The following is a 19,724-nucleotide window of genomic DNA, read 5'->3' on the forward strand; positions in this document are numbered from 1 at the left end:
CTCAAGCATGTCCTCTGTTAGGGCTTCCTATGGCTATGAGTGATAACTGATGGCAGCCATGGGAGTTTGGGGCTCTGTGTCCAGAGTTCCCAGATGATATCAGGAGCAAGTTTCTAGTTCTGGTAAGTGCCTCATTTTTCTGACCTGAAAAGTGAAGCAAGTACCGTCTCTTCATCCTCAGGAAAGGGAGAGGGCCAAGGGAGCCTCCTGGCCTGTGAGAGCCCAGCCCCGAACCCAACACTTGTCATATTGAATGCCATGTTGCCCTCATGGTCTCTCTATTCCTGTCTCATTGCCTCATTCCCTCATGGAACCAGGTGCTTCTGCATAAAGGACCCTTCGTAACTCCCCAAACACACCAGACTCTTCCATCCTCTCCTGTTTGCCTGTACTCTTCCTTCTGTGCGATACACTTTCCCCTCCTCTGCACTAGTCATCCTTCAAGATTTCCTATCAACATCACCTTCTTTTGGCAGCCTTCCTGGTTTCCCCAGGTCACATTTACTGCCCTTTCCTTTGAAACCCCGGTATTCACAATACATTCCTTCACTGATGAATCCATACCCACATTGTATATTTGCCTACATGGTGGTTTGCTTTTTCAAATGTATTTGTCTGCCTTCCCAATGGAACATGAGATTTTTGGATGTGACTAATTCATGTCTGTGTTTTTAGGGTCTGGTTTAGAAATTATTGTGGAATCAATGAATGCATGGCCTTCTAGATGAAACTGCATTTGATTGTTTTAAAGAGTGTTTGGATAGAGCTCTTTGCTTGCAAGCAACAGGAACAAACTTGAGCTTGATTCTTCAAAAAAGGAGAGATTTTGTTGTAAGAGTCCGGGATGTCTCATGGAACCCAAGGGTCGGAATGCAGCCAGACTCTAGGACCAGAATGGAACTAGAGACTTAAAAGAAATCAGAAATCTCTTCATTTCTCATTTTGGCTGTTTATTCATCTGCTCCTTCTCCTCCTTCTCTCTCTCTTCCTCCTCCCTCCACCCACTCCTCCCTGTGGGTTTCTGTGTTTCTCAGATCACATGAAGAGACACTATGTTGTATGTCCAGGCACCCATAGAGTCTGATAAAGGTTCCCTTGATTTCAACTCCAAATCTTCAATAGAGAATCTGATTGGCTCACCTGGGGTCAAATGTCCTCTTCTAGACCAATCATCTCTAGCCAGGGTGAATAGTAGAAATTCCCAGAGGATGGGGCAAGAACAGACACCTTGAAATGTGGGATGATAATTACATAATCAGAGAGTATTTTTAAATGCCAAACTGGAAATAAGCTTAAATGGTCAAATTATACGTATTAAACCCTATTTTTAAAAAATTATTTATTCATTTATTTATTCATTGGAGAGAGCATGAATGGGGTGGGGCTGGGGTGGGGTAAGGGACCTGGGATCATGACCTGAGTCAAAGGCAGACACTTAACTGACTGAGCCATCCAGGCGCCCCTATTAAGCTCTATTTTTATATGACTTTTTAACCACATGCCACAATAGATTTTAATAAAACACATGCCTCTAAAATTAATTTTCATAGTCTTTTGGGGTCCTTATAATTTTAATGTGGCTCTTTGTGTTGCTATTTAAGTCCATGATAATCAACTCTTAATATTTCTCTAGAAAAATATGAAGCAATATGCCACTTAGGGCATATGTTGCTTAGTAGTTTTTATGAAGTGTGTAACTGCGGGTATCTGATATTCCTAGAGCTTTTTCTTCTCTTGCTTAAAGATCCATGCAAAGCCCTCAATCAAGTCAGGTTCGGTGGGAGATATTAGTTGTGATGGAATAAAATGTAAAGTCTTTATTGACACACTGAATTTCAATGCTTGTTTCTAAAGGGGAAATATATAACTTTGTCAACAAATTATGTTTTGATTTTCTTCCCAAATCTGTTATTCTATGGGCTTCCACAAAGTGTAATCTGTCTAAAAGGTGGCTGTCTTAATCTTTATTCTCTGGAGGTTGGGGGAATAAGGGTAGATCACCAATTGCAGATAGGATATCACAAAGCCTTCTGACTCTGGGTCATCAGATAGCAGTGTGCTTAGAACTGGGTTGGATGATCTCTCAGCTAGTGACAATTACAGTTTCAACAAGAGAAGGCCTATAATTAAAAGGGAGGAGGGAATTGCAGGTAATAGAAAAGTCATGTATAGAAAATGGGTAATGGGAATTCTGCAGAGGGAAAACAATATGGAAGGATGAATTGTTTTGCAATGGTACATGGAATGGCTCACAGACTAGGGAGAGAAGGTGCAAGAAGACCCATTGGAAGCCTGTCAAAATCATCCCACATCTAATCCACCATTACATCCTGTTGGTTCAGCTTATCCAATGCCTCAAGGATATGCTGATTTCGCTCAATCTCTACTACCACTCCGGCTCCGCTGGTCTTCTCTCACCTGGACACTGAAATAGCTTCCTAATTAGTCTGTTTGCCTCCACTCTTGCCCTTCCCCATCCACCTTTCAGACTCCGCAGCCGGAATGATCTTTGCGATATTAAAATTTTACAGACCTTATTGGAGTGGATTTGGTCTATCTCTCTAGCAAAATTTTGAATCACTTTGCCCCTCCCTCTCCTAGTTTTCCCTGCAGTGGTCTTCTCTGAGTCTTTTAAATGGGCCATGCTGCCTTCTAACCCAGGGCCTTTGCATATGCTGTTCATTGTGTCTGGCAAACTCTTCTTACCATACTTCATCCTTTGGGACTCACTCAATAGTCACTTCCTTGGGGAAGCATTCACTGATTTCTCTAATTTAGGCCAAATCTTGTTATTATATGTTTTCAGATCCTAAATGCATCTTGTTTCCATGGTTTTAATCTAACGTTCATTTCCATGATTATCTAACTCATGTCTGCCTCCCTTACTGGACTATGAACTCCACGAGGGAAGAAATGTATGTTTTCATGCTCACCATTGTATCCTCAATAAGTATTTGCTGAATGAGTAAAGAAATGATTAAATGAACCAGGTCTGAACAGTGATACAGCACAAGGAATGGGAACCCCAGGACAAGGCACACAGCTTCAGGAAGAGAAGCAGCACTGTGCATTGAGAAGAACATGGTTTTGGTGTCAGAAAACCAAGGTTTGAGTCCCGACTTTTCTACCAATTGGCATAAGTTATTTTGGGCCATTTCCTTAGCTGTTTTTAGTCTCTACTTCCTAACTTTAAAATGGGAAACAATACCACCTGTCCCCAAAGGGTAGTGAAGAACGGATGAGAAATGTACACAAAAGTGCTTTATTAAATAGAATGCACCTTATGAAGGTATCAATTTTATAGCCGGAAATGACCTTAGAGAGAATCCTCCCAGCTCTGGCTGTAAGGATAAGGAAAAAGAGACCAAGAGAAGTTACATGACTTTTTCAAAATCAGTTCTCTGCTTAGTAAAAATACTAATAGTGGTAATGATTTTGATATTGACACTTTTGGGGGATATATCATGTACTAACCAGGACATCAGCATGTTTCTTTTTTACCTTATCTTTGCAACAACCTACCAAGCAAAGATTATTTTTACTTTAAATTAAGGAAACTTGCTAAAGAATCAGAGAAGCATACAGTTGGGATGAGAATTTAGTGGTCTTGGCTTGCCAAGTAGCAATGGATTGTTTGATTATTTCATTGCAGGGAGGTGAGAGAAGAGTCAGACACATCTCTACAGTTTTGAACTTGAGCTGGTCACTGTTAATCAGAGTTAGATGAGGAACTCAAAGTAGAAGGAATGAGTTGTATTGTTGTGAAGATAAGACTGTGATTTTTTTAAAAAGATTTTATTTATTTATTTGAGAAAGAGACAATGAGAGAGAGCATGAGCGAGGAGAAGGTCAGAGGGAGAAGCAGACTCCCTGTGGAGCTGGGAGCCCGATGTGGGACTCGATCCGGAAACTCTGGGATCATGACCTGAGCCAAAGGCAGTCGTCCAACCAACTGAGCCACCTAGGTGTCCCAAGACTGTGATATTTTAATAGGACTAATTTTTAATGAAATTACTGAGGTTTCCAGAGGAAGAAACAAAAGCCTTGAGAATCTCTTAAGTGGCATTTCTCATTCTTGTGAAGGTTTTATTTCCACTTAGGGAAGAGAAGCAGTGCTTGTTATTGTGAAGTTCTTACACCAAGACATTCTAAAATGTGGAAGTTATCATTTTGTTGCCATTTTCAGTATAAAATGCAAGTAAGTTTTGATTGTGAGTTAAGCAAAGAACAGGATGTTATTTCAGCCCCCACTTTTTATCACAATACTACGATTATTGTCGCTAGGCTCCTTGGAGCTCAGGAAGGTGTGCGCCATCCCTTTCCTCTTTCCGTTCCCTTCTTCCTTTTTCCTTCCATTCCTTCTTTCTGTATCTTATCCAGCAAGATCTTATTCACCAAACTATGTGCAAGGTCACCGTTAGAAGTAGCCAAGAACATTTCACTCATATGGTGGTTGCTTGGTAGCAGGTGTTCTCAAGAATTAGTAGCCTGGGAGTTTAGTCACCCAAAGATAATTTATTGAGCGAACGTACTTTTTTCTTTATTGAAGTATAATTGACATACAGTATCCTATTAGTCTCAGGTGTATATCATAGTAAGCTGGTATTTTTACTTATTTATTTATTTTAAAATATTTTATTTGTTTGTTTTTAGAGAGAGTGCATGAGGGGTTGGGGGGGGTGGCAAAAGCAAACCAAGAGTTGGATGCTTAACCGACTGAGCCACCCAGATGCCCTGTGAATCGGTATTTTTACATAACACAAAATGACCCCCATGGTAACTCTAGTTATCATTTGTCACCATACAAAATTAAATAATATTGGCTATATTTCCTATGCTGTATATTATATCCCCATAATTATTTATTTTATAACTAGAAGTTTGTATCTCTCAGTCCCTTTTACCTATTTTACTTGCCTCCTGACCCCTCCCCTCTCTGGTAGCCAACAATTTGTTTCCTTTTATCTATGTGTGTTTCTGTTTTGTTCCTTCATTTGTTTTGTTTTTTTAGATTCCACATATCAGTGAAATCATACAATATTTGTGTTTCTCTGTCTGACTTATTTCACATATCAATACTTTCTAGGTCCACCCTTGTTGTGGCAAATGGCAAGAGCTCATTTTTTTTAATGGCTGAGCAATATTCCAATATATTGGAATAGCTAAATGAATAAAGATGTGAGATCTATCTATCTATCTATCTATCTATCTATCTATCTATCTCACATCTTTATTCATTTAGCTATTGATGGACACTTGGGTTCCTTCCATATCTGCTATTGTAGATAATGCTACAGTGAAAATAAGAGTACATATTCTCTTTGAATTGGGATTTTGTTTTCTTTGAATAAATACCCAAAAGTGGGATTGCTAGATTCTATGGTAGCTCTATTTTTAATTTTTTGAGGAAACTCCACACTGTTTTCCACTGTGGCTGCACTAGCTTGCCTTCCCACCAACAGTGCACACGTGTTCCTTTTTTTTTAAACATGCTTGCCACCTCTTGTTGCTCCTTGTATTTTTTTTTCCTAACCAATCAATTCATTTCTTTTTCTTGTGCTTTTGACTTTAGCCATTCTGACAGGTGTGAGGAGATATGTCACTGTGGTTTTGATTTGCATTTCCCTGATGATGAGTGATGTTGAGCATCTTTCCATGGGCCTATTACCAATCTGTATGTCTTCTTTGGAGAAATATCTCTTAAGTCAGCTGCCCATTTTTAAATCAGGTTGTGTGTTTTTCTGATAATAAGTTGTGTAAGTTCCTTATATATTTTGGGTATTTGACCCTTATCAGATATATGATTTCTAAATATCTTCTCCCATCCCGTAGGTTGTCTTTTTGTTTTCTTGATGGATTCCTTCAAGATATAAAACCTATTTAGTTTTATGTAGTCCCATATGTTTATTTTGCCTTTTGTAGCCCTTGTCTGGGGAGACTGGTCCACCCAAAAGACTGACAAGACCAATGCCAAAGAGCTTACTGCCTATGTTTTCTTTTAGGAGTTTTGTTTTCAGGTCTTATATCCAAGTCTTTAATCCATAATGAATTAATGTTTGTATATGGGATAAGATAGTGGTCCAGTTTCATTTTTTGTGTGTGGTTGTCCAATTTTCTCAAAACCCTTTACTGAAGACCATGTCTTTTCCCTGTTGTATATTCTTCTCCCCTTCGTCATAGAGTAATTGACCACATAAGCATGGGTTTATTCCCGGGCTCTCTATTCTGTTCCATTGATCCATCTGTCTGTTTTTGTGCCAGTGCCATCCTGTTTTGATTATCAAAGTTTGGTATTCAGTTTGAAGTCAGGGAGTATGATACCTCCAGCTTTGTCCTTCTTTCTCAAGATTGCTTTGGTTATTTAGGGTCTTTTTTGCTTTTTTGCTAAAATTTGCTACAAATTTTAGGATTTCTTTCTTCAAGTTGTATGAAAAATGCTATTGGTATTTTGATAGGAAATGCACTGAATACATAGACTAGGTAGTATGGATATTTTAATAATATTAATTCTTTCAATCACTGATCATAGAATATCTTTTCATTTTTTGGTGTCATCTTCAATTTCTTTCAACAATGTCCTGCAATTTTCAGAGTTCAGGCCTTTTGCCTCCTTTGTTAAATTTATTCCTAGGTGTTTTCTTCTTTTTTGATGCAATTGTAAATGGGATTTTTTTCTTAATTCCTCTTTCTGATAGCTTGTTATTAGTGTATAGCAAGACGACTGATTTTTGTATGTTAGTTTTGTATCCTGTGACTTTACTGAATTCATCTGCTGGTTCTAACTGAATTCTCAAAATGGCTTTAATCATGACTCCCATTATGACTCTACACTGACGACTTTAGTAACTTTCTCAGTCCGTGAGGAAACTGAAGTATGGAAAAATTAAGCAATTTACCTAAGATGGCTCAGTTAACAAGTGGTGGAGGAGAGAGCTGAACCCTGGCGACGTGACTCCTGGGCCCAGGCTTGTAATAACACTCCATGCTTCCCCGGAGTACAAACCACATCCCTGAGCCTTGAGACTTTACTCGTTCTTTTCCAGAGAGAATCTGAGGAATGCAGGAGAGATGGGGAGGCCAAATCTTGTTGGAATAAAGCTACTCCTAACCTAGCCCTAGTTTTTGAAGTGACTGTCATTCTAAGCAGCTCTCCCTACCCAGGCTTTGAGATGGTCTGTCACGAGCCACCCGTACCTCTGACCCGGAAATGGGCACGTTCATTGTTCACCCAGTCCTTGATTGAGGAGAATAATGTGCAGGGGTGGGTGTTGGGTGGCTTCCACCTGCCAGATTCTCTGGCTATATTTATAGTCATGTTTGTGCATTAATATTTTATACTTAGCTAAATTGCACGCATTGCATTTAAGGCCAGGTTTGCCTTGTTTAAAAACATCCAAATTGGGATTAAGTATTCAAACTGTAATCTCTTTAGTGGGCGTCTGTCCACTGGATTTGTATGACATAAAGAGGGTTATTGAAATACTGTAACTTTAATATTTTTTATCCTCTATACAGAAATCACTCTTAAGTGAATTTAGAAATGAGGAGAGGCATTGGACAGATACCAAACAACAAAGGAGTTCTTATTATTTTTCAGGCCAGTTATAGCAGAGCCCGCATCTGTGGAAGTTTCGCCATCCACTTTCTTCCTCATAAGCAGTAATATGCTATGCTCCTCAGTGCCGCAGAGTAAATTCCCTGGGGGCTTCTAATTTATCCCCTCTCCCTGTTTGTAATGGTGTTGTTCTAAGTTGATACGGTTTCCCTTGCTCTTTACCCTGGAGCTGGGAGAGAATTTGGTTTCGTTCAAATCTGGAATATTTCTAGGAAGGCGGCCAGGGGTGGAGTGGGCTGGGGGTTAGGATGAGTGACTTGAAATCTACACATTTGTATTAATTGAAGAGAGAGCAGCCCTAGTTAGTATTCCACAAATATTGAATATGAATAATCAGATAAGACACTTACTAGTATAAAGAAACCAATAAATTTTATTTTTGTGGTACATTAAAATAAAATTCAGATAAAAATTTAAAATCATAGCATATCCAAAATAACCATTTGATAGCTATATATAAATCTATTTTAGAGATGTGCAAGCACAAATTATGGAATGCCAGAGCAAGTTGATTTAGGCTGCTTTTTCTCTAATATAAATAATGCAGAGTGCCGCAAATATTCAAGTACACTTAACTGAACATAATTAAAATATTGGAATATATTTTAAAAATAAATAATTAAGGAGTTAGAAGTATCTGCAATACTAATTCAAAGTGATAGTCATATGGTGATTATATTAGGCAGTTTACCCAGTACTTTTGCTTTAAAGTGCAATAATAAAATTTGCATTTAATAAAAATTATGATTCTGTAATATTTGAGGATATGGGCACATTCTATTTCCAGTACAAAACACAATCCTTGTCTCTCTGATCCATCAACAGATGGACTGAGAACAGACATTTTCAGCTCAGCTGAGCAGCTCGTCTGCCGAGACACTGCATGCACCCATCCTCACGTTTCTAAATGCCGTGTCAGGGGTTTTCTTTGCCTATCGCCTCCCCCCCCCAGCAACTTCTGGAGTGTCAGCTCCTTGAGGGTAGCGACCTAGGCATCTTTGTACACTCGGTGCTGAGTGAAATGCTGGTTTGCGTAGGTATTTAATAAATACGGTTGAATTAATGAATCAAAGAACGAATGTTTCTATCTTTGATGCCTGTCCTCAGCACAGTAGTAGGCCAGGCATGGCTCCCTCAGGAATTTGCCTCTGCCCGCCCCTCCCCCGCCCCCACTCGCCAATCTGGGATGCTCATCTCTCAGATATAAGCAGAACTCACTTCTTTACCTTCTTCCTGTCTTTGTTCAAATGTCACTTTCTCTGAGGCCTCCTCTGAGTTCCCTGTTTTGCATCTAACTTCCACCTACCCCCACCCCAGGGCAGTTTCTAGCTTCATTTGTATCTCCATCTGAAATAGTACATCATTTACTTGTTTATTTTGTGCAGGATCCTTTTGCTTTCACTAAAAACTGTAAGCTCTGTGGAGGTCAGGATTTTCTGTTTTATTCACTGCTGTATCCCCAGCCCACAGAAACAGTGTTTGACTCATAGTGGATGATCATACTAATTTGTTGTGTGAATGAATAAGTGAGTGTGTTGGAGATGGACCAAAGGATTGTCCTGAAGATATAAGGCGAATGTGTGTGATTGTAGGATGCGTTCAGTGTTTCGGGGCCCACAGAATAGGATCAGACTCATTTGCCTGCTTTTCCGCCTCACCTGCCATTGATGGTTCCTCAGGTGGAGATGGAGACTAGACATTTTCATTTACTGAAAATGATTGCCCAATTGGTTCTACAATCTTCTCTGGAGATCTGCGTCTTCTCTGAAGACTTGGACCAGATGGCTAACACTTTACTCATCCATCCAGGCCAGAATGGGTTCTTAGCCTTAGATTAGGGTGCTGTTCCTCTCTCAGCTGTTCATCATTGTCCTTGTCTGTGTCCGTCCCCACCTTCCAACTCCTTTACCGCCCTGAGTCCTCAGCCCAGCACCAACCCCATCCCACATCTGACCAGTCCAGGAGCACCAAGGCTGGTCACATATTCTGGGTCTGCCGCCCCTGTGTGACCTTGCACAGTATGGTAGATTAAAAATGGTTGCAAATGCCCTTTGAGAGGTGATGCTGTATCTAGGCTGGCTTTGTGACTAGCTTTGGCCAACAGAAGATGGCAGATGTGATCCTGTGCCACGGCTGAGCCTAGCCTTTAAGAAAACTGGCAGCTTCTGCTTCCTCTTCTTGAAGACTTGTGCTATCATGTAAAAAGTCTGGCTTTCCCTCTGGAGAGATCATGCAAAGGGAGACAGGCCCTAAAATTACTTGGCAAGAGGGAGACATGGTCTTCCAGCATCTTGCTGCCCCTGTCCTTGTGGCCATTCCCAGCAAGGCACTAGTCATGGAAGGGAGGCATTTGGATGTTCCAGCCCTATCTGCCATTTGAGACCCAAGTGAGACCATCAGAACAACTGTCTAGCTGAGCCCTAGTCAGCCCACAAAATTGTGAGAAATAATAAATTCTTGCTTTAAGCCACTAAATGTTAGGGTCTTCTGTGACACTATAATAGATAATTGAAATAGGCAGGATATAAAACATCTTTGAGCCTTTCTTTTCTTTTTTTTTAAAGATTTTATTTATTTATTTGACAGACAGAGATCACAAGCAGTCAGAGAGGCAGGCAGAGAGAGAGAGGAGGAAGCAGGCTCCCTGCTGAGCAGAGAGCCCAATGCGGGGCTCGATCCCAGGACCCTGAGATCATGACCTGAGCCGAAGGCACAGGCTTTAACCCACTGAGCTACCCAGGCACCCCTGAAACTTTATTTTCTTACCTGGAAAATGGAATCCATAATCTCTGCTCCTGGGGCTGCTGGGAGGCTCTATGTGAAGTACCTCACGTGATGCCTGGGAGATATAATTACCCAGTAAATGTCAGTCTCCTTCCACCTCCCTTCCCTGGCCAGGTCCTTCAGTTCCTGGCATGGACCTCCAATTTCATCAGTCACCAAACTTTCCCTCTCCCTGTCCAACCCATTTCCTTTTACAATTTATTTTAGAGAAGACAACCTGAGAAGCTCATTCCAGAGGCTGTGGACACCAGGCTCAGTTGTTCAGGCTTCAGGGCTATCTGCGTTTAGAAGGAGCCTCCAGTAAAGCACAAATCTCTTTCCTGAGGATTGAAATTTCAGGTTCAGCGACGGAGGAGGAGCGCTGGACTATGAGAAGAAAGCTCTGGGGGGAAAGAACATGCCTTCTTAGAGCTCCTTGGCTTTCTTGTTTGTAAGCCCTTACCCTAACTCAAGACTCAGCCATGCTCAAGCCAAAGGAAGCTTACACTTCCTTCCACCCTGCACCCCTGTCAGCTTTGCCATTAAGCATCTCAGCTGCTCCTATTCTCCCCTTAGCTTTAAACCCTGCATAGTCTGTTTCATTTTGCCAAGTGGTGCAGAACTGCAAAGGAAGGCAGAGTCCATTTCACAGTGACCCCTCGAGTATTCCATAGGGAACTGGGTCAGAAATGACCCACCCAGCCCTGACTGATAAGTTTATTTTTAGTTTATTATTAGTAAATGCATTTACTTTTTGATAAATCTTATCTATCTATTCAGCCACTGCAGACATTCTCTTTGTTTGTTCAGAGAGACCAGTTCTGTTTTAGAGAATATATGTACTACCTTTCCATTTTTACTACAGTTTTTACTATGAAACTTTTATAATAATAATAAGGAAAACTTTCTCACACTCAAAAAAGAGAAAAAAGTTCCCTTGGTAAGGATCTAGATTTATTTTCAAGTTAAGTTAATTCTACTCAAATTTGATATGAGTGTGAATGGGATAGAATAGAATATGTGGAGGGGGGGATGCCTAACATAGGGACATGAAATTCCCAGAAAATACCATAAACTTAGTGAAATTTTTTCAGTCAAAAAATTTAATGGGACAAATAGTAATGATTGTGGTAAGCAGGAATGGTGAAAGAGTAATAAACCAAGAATACAATTAAACATATTAAATAAAACAACAAATTGCCAAAGGTCTGGGTAATGCACCAACGGCATAATTGGTCAATGAATAATTATAAACTGCTTAAGTCTAAAAATGGGTTTTCATTCCAGCGTACAATAAAGGGGTGTCATAGATACTTTGTCTGAGGTCACTTTAAATTATAGAAAAGTGGTCTGGTTTTTTAAATCATTGTTGAGATCAAGCTATTAGGCTGAGAAAGGGGATGGTTTTGCTATTCCCTTTCAAATTTTGGTGAATTTAATTTATAATGGTTTGGAGATGCATGGGTGGTGGAGGTTGATGGCTTTCTCACTGACTTCACTGTCATCCAGTAATTTGATGCTGTAGCCTTTTCATTTCCTTGCCTTGAGCCCTGAAAAAATCCTTTCCTCCCCTCTGAGAGATGGCGAAGGAGTGTGATGGAGTAAGGGAACCGGGCTTTAAGTCTTGGACAAGTCTCTTAATTTCTCAGAACCCCCATCTGGTTCTCTGCAACGTAGGGATAATAATCTTGTCCCTATCTATCCCAGTGTGATAATGCCTTCACAACAGGAATGCAACACCCTTCAGATGGGGCAGTGTCACCAGGAGAACCGTCCTGTGGCTGGTGATTGTCCCGGTCACTACATTAATATGGAAGGGTGGTAGACATAAGTTGGCTACAGAAAGGGATCTGGGCCATCTAAATGCTTTCATTCTGCCACACAGCCCACTGAGAGCGGGCTGCCCAGGCAGTGATGAGTTTTCCTAATAGCCCAAGTGAATAATTCCAGTTTGATGGATGGACTAATCTTTGTCAGAACACTATTTCAAAAGAGATACTTTCTTTTGGTCTCCATGGATTGTGAAGGACACATATCCAAAGCTTTTAAACTAGTTAATTTAAATTAGAAAAGTAATACAAACACATGTAAAGAATAGTAAAAAGTGGAGTAATATAATACAAGTCACTCTCAGGTAATCGCTGTTAAAAGTTTCTGTCTTTAACCCATATCACAGACACCATTATAACTTTAAATGGTGTATTTCCTATTGATTGATGACTGTGGGTGCCATCTATTGACTCCTTGACATGGAACATGAAGTATTTAGGGCAATTGCAACATTACTCATTTCCTCTCCTCCACTTCATTCTCAGATTTTGTTAGTTATATTTGGTTATTACAAAGAATATCTTTGTAATTTTAATTAATATGTATTCACACCTCTACCTCTTGATTTATTGAAATTAGACTTCTATTTATTAGCTGTTATGAAAAATTAGATTAGTTTACTTATACTCTCTCGAAGCTCTTCTTTTTTCTCCCAATTTTAATTAATTATGTCATTTTCACTTTGTTAAATTTATATTTGCATTTTGTTTTGTGATTATAATGTGTTTTGCACTTAGTTTGTAATTTGATTAAAAAATTAAAAACCAACAAAAATAGTCCTATGACTGTGCAAGTATTATTCACTGCAATCCAAGAAGTCTGTGGCTGGACCTGAAGAGAAATGAACCAGCTCTGGGTCCCCAGCCTGTTTCACTCAAAAGAATTTTCTGAGTGTCTTAAGGTCAAATGGATTCTTTCAAAGCGTCTTTTTAGCTTTATTCATCTCTTCTAGGTCAACTGCACTCTTTCTTTTATCTCTTGGAGCCTTCTATTTGATTCTTTTTTGTTTGTTTTTCTTGAGTAGTTATTTTTCATGTAGAATTCATGGTGGCAAACTTGTGGCCTCTGCATTTCTGCAAATCTTTATTTTGTCCCCATTCTACATTTGCAGTTTGCTTGGTGATGGAACTCGAGGTTTGAAATAATTTTTCTTTGAACTTTGAAGGTATCACTGCCTTTGAAGTCATTTACTTTCTAGCATCAAATGTTTTTGATGAGAAATATCATGTCAATCTAATCTTTATTCTGTTGTGAGTAGTCCACTTTTTTCTCTCTTGAAATCTGATTTTTTTTCTTGATCCTTGGAATTCTGAAATTTCCTTAGGAAATTTATCTTAGATATCTTAAAATGGGTTTTTCTTTTTTTCATTCAACTGCTCATCATTTAGTAGGTTGTTTGAATTTAAGGACTCACGTCTTCTCTTCATTTTGGAAAACCTATCTTGTATTATGTCTTTGGTTATTTCTTCCCTCTGTAGTCTCTGTCTAATGCTTCTAGAATTCCCATTAGCCAGTTACTGATCTTTTAAATTTCTTCCCTTTCCTCATATTTTCTATCTTGTCTTTTTGTGCCATATTTTGAGAGATTTTCTGGAGTTTGACCGATCTTCATTTATCATCTATAACACATTCAGTTAGACAGATTACCCACTGAATTTCTGGTTCAGACATTATGTGTTTCTTTTTCAAGAATTCTTATTTTGTTCTCTGAGCACTTTAAGAAAAACAGCACCTTGCTTTTGATTATTGGATCCATTGTCCTCTTGAAGTTATTCTGAAAGTAATTGAATTTTTATACAAAGTGATCTTCTATTTTCTGCATAATTGCTATTCCCTGAGAGGTAAATTGCTCCCTCTCTCTCTTTTCTTCATAATTTTCTTACATATTTAATAATCCTTAGAATGTGTCTCCATATATACATTCTCAGAAGTCCATGAGTCCTTTAAGACAATTTTCTAATTTGGTTTTCATTTGAATGATAATCTTTTAAAATATCAATTGCTGACTCTGGAATATCTAGTGTGGCAGGCAAGGTCAGAACCCATATTTGCACTTTTTTTTTTTTAACAGATTTTATTTATTTATTTATTTATCAGAGAGAGAGTGAGCATAAGCATGGGGGAGCAACAGGCAGAGGGAGAAGAAGACTCCCCATTGAGCAAGGACCCTGATGTGGAACTTGATCCCAGAACCCTGGGATCATGACTTGAGTCAAAGGCAGACACTTAACTGACTGAGCCACCCAGGTTTCCCTGAACTTGTGTTTATACTATGACATCCATGTCTTGTGTTGCCCAAATGACATCAGAGCCCTCTGCGGAGATGATGATTCACATAGGCGGACCAGTATGGGGAGGACTGACTTCATGCCTGGTTCCTGGGCTCTGGTTTGAGAAACATGGCTTCAATGTATTCTGCTCATGGATAAGATGACTATATAATTTATTACTCAAACCGAGTAGTGACTGAGACATTTGGCAAACTTGGCTGTCTGTCCCTAGCCATCGTGGGCAGTGGAGGAATGGCTACCCAGACACTGGATGACAAGGTCCTGTAACTGGTGACACTCACAGATGTGGCTGTGAACTTCACCCAGGAGGAGCAGCAGCCGTTGGACCTGGCTCTGAGGGGCCCCAGTGAGGATGCGATGCTGTAGAACATCTGGAACCGGGACTCTCTGGATCTCTCAGGACTGTGAGCAGGACAGGCTAAAGACCTTGTATCCAGCCATTTCCTGATTTGTGGATCACATCATACCTGAATGAGAATAAAACCTACGTTTTAGAACAGTCTCCTGGACCAGGCTTCACTTTCAGCTGGGGTCTGCAGAAAATCCCACACTGGTCATCATACGCTCTCAGTTTCTTCCCCTTGGCCCTGCCCCTGGCCACTCTCTCCCTCAAATCTAGGTCTTTTCCCTCCCCACTTCCTCTGAGACTTGACATTCATGCCTCCTGTTCTCTTCCATGGGTCTAAAGTTCTGTTTTCTAGTTCACCTCCCTCACCTTGTAAATAAAACAAACCTTTCCCTGCAACAAACATCCACCAATGACAAAACACTGAGACTTTTTGAGCATACAAGGAAAACTGCTGATTAATGGCTATGTGGGGATTATAACCTAAACTGGAACATGCTGGGCAACCTGGGATGACTGGTCATCCTTCTCAAGGCAGAGCAGGTTTGCTTTTCAGTTTTTTTCCCTGGCAGCTGTTACAGAAGTTTGGAATTGTCTCTGGCTCTGCTATGCTTCTACCTCAGTGCCCAGCCCCAGTAAAGGACCCTGCTCTAGGCAGATCACTCCCCTTCTCTAGGGAACAATTCTCTTGGCCTCCCCCAGAAGGCAAAAGCTATTAATTGTTAGCTGATCTGCAAGCACAGGGTGTGGGGAGTGCTTTGCCTCATTGGTTCAGCTGTTCCAAATGTAGTTCTTTTAATTAATTGCTCTTATGATTTCTCACTCTCCACCCGCCACCTCCCCCTCCCCCTCCAGCTCTGCATGTGTTGTCTCTGAACTTGGAACTTGTCCAGGACTTCCTTGCAGTTTTCTTCACTTTTTATTTCTCTGCCACCCTAGTCCCATGTGCTGTCTTCCATGAATTCCTCCATTTCTAGCTCATTGATGCAGCATTCCACTCTTCCTGAACGGGGTTGGTTTCATTATTTCAAAACCTTTCTTTTCTGTCATTTCCCTAGGTTCTTAGGAGGAAGGGGAGGCTGATACCGTGCTCAGGACACCATCATGAACCAGAGCTCCCTGTTCAAGAGCTAGATGCTTTTGAATTTGAATCTGAATATGGATGTATCTGCTCTCCTGGGTATAAAGCCACCTCAAAGTAAACCATGAAATAACACTGAAAGATCCATTTAGGAGACTACTGCCTTTTCTATTCTGTCCTCTCCTTCCCTAAATAAACCTAGAACCCAATGCTCTATGAAGGAAGCAATTCTCAGGAGAGAAATTTCTTAACTAAAACTCCGCTCTAGTCCACTGTCTTCATAGCTCATGCCTATCCTGAATTACACAGGGAAGAGTGAAGTGGTTTAAAATGGAGGACTGTTTCTTCTAATGTTCTTTGGATGTGTGAGAAAACCATCAGAAATTTAAAAAAAAATTAAATATACGTTGAAAAACTGCTGCAGTCTTGGGCTAAGTGGTGTAGGGAATGCAAACAAATAGAAGATTCCTTTTTTCAATATACTGTTTACCCAGTAAGGTTGAAAAGATATGCAGAAAAAGTTAGGGGCAACAAAGAGGAGGTCACATGTCCATACTTAAGTGTCAAAGCTGAGGCGTGTGCCAGGGTCCTGATTTCATAGGGCAGGGACTCTCTGTAGGCCTGGGGTGCTCACAGAAGGCAGCTCAAAACTGTCAAACATATAGTAGCCTCCCCTTAACCGGGGGTTCACTTTCCACGGTTTCAGTGAGCCAAGGTCAACCACTGTCCACAAACAGATGACCCTCCTTAGGTCACCAGTAGACTGATGCTGTGTCACATGCCTATGCCATCCCCTTCACTTCATCTCATCATGTGGTCATTTAATCATCTCATGTCATCGCAAGAAGTGTGAGTACAATACATAAGATACTTTGAGATCATATTCACACATTTTTTATACAGTATATTGTATAATTGTTCTATTTTATTTTTAGCTAGTGTTGTTCATCTCTTATGGTGCCTAAATCATCAATTAACTTCCATCCGAGGTATGTATGTATAGGAAAAAACAGTGCATATCGGGTTTGGTAGCATCTGTGGTTTCAGGCATCCACTGGGAGTCTTGGCATGTATGTCCCTGGCAGATAAGGGGGCTACCGTACTCTGACGTCTGAAGAAAGAATAGGAGTTAGACTGATGGAGAAGAGAGGCTAAGAGGAGGGAGGTCACGGTTGCAGTGTTTGGTGGATGGGTAGGCGAGGTAAGCACAGAATGTCTGTGTTGTATCAGGGAGGAAAAGGTCTGTTAGCTACGGGGATAGAACCTTGTGAAAGTTCTAGAATATCAGCTAAGGTATTTGAATTTTGCACAGTCTGAAGATTTTGAGGAAGAGTACATGATTAAGGTTGTGCTTGAGAAGGCTACAATGTGCTTATGATGCAATGTGTGTATGAATTATAGTTGTGAAGCATGGGGAGAGAATAATGTGAAGACCAGACAGAAATATAGCCAATAGCTAATTATATTGATGGTATTAATAAAAAAAATAAAGTTACCATTTTAGGAGTGCCTGACTGGCTCAGTTGGTGGATCATGTGATTTTTTTGATCTCAAGGTTGTGAATTTGAACCCTACATTGGGTATAGAGATTACTTAAAAATAAAATATCTTTAGAAGTTACCATTTTAGGTTATAATGTTAACAGAGATTTTGGGGAGTAAAATAGATGACAATATCAGCAATTATTTAACAGCAAGTTTTACTTACTGGTAAGGCAAAAATTTTAATAAATTTAGGAATTAAACTTTAAAGTTTATCCCAAAATTCCTTGTGAGTATTCTAAGACTAAAAATATGGCCTTTAAAAAAAAATCATATCCAGTAGGGATTCTAAAGGAACTTATTTTTCAAAGATGTGTGTGTGTGTGTGTGTGTGTGTGTGCGCACGCGCCCATGTACTTGACCAAAATTATTTAGTGATGCGCCATTGGGTATGATCCTGCAATTGCTATATTATGGCATTTAATATATCTGCAGGCTTTTGGTAGATGACAGAAAAATGGGTAAGACCCACATTTTAAAATAGATTATAAAAACCTGTGTGTTTACCTTAATTATAGAACCTATAAGGAGATAAAAGAACTTCAGCATTATAGATGGAGTTCTTTTGGAAGCAATGAATCAATCAAGATGGTTGTTCTGTCTCTGAAAGTCAAGGTCTCTTCAGATCTAGGTTTGTAAAATTAGGTTTGTAAAAACTCCAGATGGGTAGTTTAGTTCCTGCTTTCTCTTTGTGAATCTTTTTTGTTCCAGTCATTGTGGGGATTACGTGGAGATAAAGACAAGGTCCTTCTCCTTGAAAAGTTTGCCATCTAGCAGGGATATACAACACATATTATAATCACTAAATGGAATTATTCTTACATGGTATGCATATGCTTAACAGGATGGTCAAATAAAGCAATTCACTTACTAGCTCTCTTTATTCCCATCTGATGAGAAGTGAAGAAGTCTTCTTGATTTTCCTGAAGCTTCTCCCCAGCTGTCTTCTTCCTTGGTAACATGCTGCTCTGGATATTTGTACAGTCACAGTACTGAATGAGTCTGGTCTAAGAAGGTAGGTGGCTGACCTTCAGTTCATATCCTACTAGCTCTAAGCTAAGCTTGGAGTCCTTCTTTGGACACTTTGTGAATTTGTTGAGCAGCCAACATAGAGCCCCCAAGAACCCATCTGCAACCACTGTTGCATTGGCTGAGAGAGCAAAGCAGCAGCCAATGGCCACCATATGCAGAGCTAAGCTTTTTGAAATGACACTGTGTTTCCTTATCCAGAATTCAAGGTACTGGGCACTCACAACATTCATTCATTCATGCATTTATCAAATACTGTTGAGTATGTCCACGTGCCAGGTACCAAGGACGGCTAGTAGCTAAGGCATAATAACATCCTAAGGGAGATTTTAATAGATTGAGGAGGCAGACAGATGCTATGTTGTGACATATATCGTTTTTGTCTATCCAGTATCCCTCCCTTCCTTTTATCCTGGCAACACTCTTCTCCTTCCTGTGGGGGAAGTTCTCTTTTCCAGTTCCAAGGGCTGTGTGGGGAGCACCAATCAGAGCTGTTCTTCTCCACCTTATGACACCATAGGAAGCTGGGAGGCGGGTGATATGTGCCTGTGGCCATAGTGATCATCCAGGGAATAAACATGTAAACCCAAGCCAGGCCAACGGGAGTAATTCCCTGGGGTTTAACATGTGGCTGCCAGGAGAAAGCAGCTCTGCTTCCTCTGAGGTCATTGGGATGATGTAAACCCAACAGCCTCCACAGTCAGGCTCTCCCTCACTCCGCTCACCCCCCCTACCTTCTGTTGCATAGAGGATGAGGCCCATGTAGGGTGAAGCAGAGCAAGTAGATAGAGAAAAAGAGAAAGAGCATAAGGAGAGGCCCAGAGAGCATGTAAACTGGTCATATACTTTGAGTCTAGCTCTACCCAGCCATTGCAGTTATCCAGGATGATAAATTCCCTTTTCCCCTGCCTAGTTTGAGTTGGCTTTCCATTACATATACCCAGAGTCCTAAGTCCCATGCAACATGACAACCTGACTGGAGTTAACACAGCTGTTGGGTGAGCCAGCCCTCATCTGGTCTTGCAGGATGAGGGATGACCTTCTAGAAGCAGAGACATCTGAGGTGAGGCCATGTACTTTTCCAGGAAAAATGGAGCTGGAGGAAGGGACAGCATGGGTGGTTGGGAGTTCCAGGCAGAAGGAACATCTCATATAAGTACCTGGAAATAAGAGGAAAAATGGCTCATTTGGGGAATTACAAGTACTCTGCTATGCCTGGGAGAGAGTG

This window comes from Enhydra lutris, unplaced genomic scaffold, assembly GCF_002288905.1.
Source record: "Enhydra lutris kenyoni isolate GAN:26980312 unplaced genomic scaffold, ASM228890v2 scaffoldscaffold9, whole genome shotgun sequence".
Classification (NCBI taxonomy): domain Eukaryota; kingdom Metazoa; phylum Chordata; class Mammalia; order Carnivora; family Mustelidae; genus Enhydra; species Enhydra lutris.